The sequence below is a fragment of the Octopus bimaculoides genome, chromosome 27 (assembly GCF_001194135.2).
Source record: "Octopus bimaculoides isolate UCB-OBI-ISO-001 chromosome 27, ASM119413v2, whole genome shotgun sequence".
In the NCBI taxonomy this organism is placed as follows: Eukaryota; Metazoa; Mollusca; class Cephalopoda; order Octopoda; family Octopodidae; genus Octopus; species Octopus bimaculoides.
In genome coordinates this window covers 6,912,823-6,913,945 of record NC_069007.1, presented here as the reverse complement: position 1 = coordinate 6,913,945, position 1,123 = coordinate 6,912,823, and positions in this window count along the sequence as shown.

Sequence of the window (1,123 nt, the reverse complement as noted above, 5' to 3'; positions counted from 1 at the left end):
GGGCCCGGTTAGAATTTTCTTCACGTCGAGTAGCCAATCCCACTCAAAAGGTCCCTGAATAAGGGTTGTTTAATGGTGTTGAAAGAAGCACAATGTTCCCAGAGGTGAATTATTCAAACCCCAAAGAATTCTTCCCACCACATGGCTATGATGCACCCCCATTATTTTCTGCTTGTGTTCAGAGATTTATTTATTCATTTCTTCTTCTTCTTCTTCTTCTTCTTCTTCTTCTTCAGTAGTCTTATTTTTATCACGTGTTTTCACTGCATTACCGAGCCGAGCTCTGTGCATTGGGTTTGTGCTGTGGTTTTTTTGTGGTTAAATTGTTTGACAGAAGTCCTGATGTATTTGTTCTGTATTTATCTGAATATGTTTTTTTTTATCATACCTAATGCGCCCACGATAACAGGAATTGTTCGTTTTTAGGCTCTACATTCAAGTTACCTATATTTCCAGATCTTTATATTTTGAAAGTTTCTCCGTTTCTTTTAGAGAAACATTGTCATCTGTTGGTATTGATACATCGATTAGAAAGCACTTTTTTCTTGGAGATCTCTGACAGCTATATCCGGCATTTTAACCTTGATTTTTCTGTGTGTATTGACATATGCCAGTGTATGGTTGCTTTCTCATTTTTGGTGACCTTTTCTGAGGTATGCCGATACTATTTTTTTCCTATTGTTATTCCATCGTGTTGGCATAGCTTCCAGTGTATGTAGGTCCCAACTCTGTCATGTCTGTGAATATATTCCTTCTTAGCCAGGACTGGGCAGTCAGAGACAATATAATTTATTATCTCTTCTCCATCACCATATATTTTGCAGTTACTCGTTGTATTTCCGGTGGGAAGGCTTTGGTCTTGTGCTGCAATTAAAAATTCTTCATTCTCTGCTTTGTGTCCTGAGCCTCTCAGCCATCATCATCATCACCATCATCATCATCATCATCATCATCATCACCATCACCATCATCATCATCATCATCACCATCATCACCATCATCACCATCATCATCATCTTCACTATTATTATTATTATTATTATTATTATTATTATTATTGAGTGAGAGCAGTGAATGCCATCAAAGTGACACTGGGGTAAAATATACGAAGCCCATTATACCC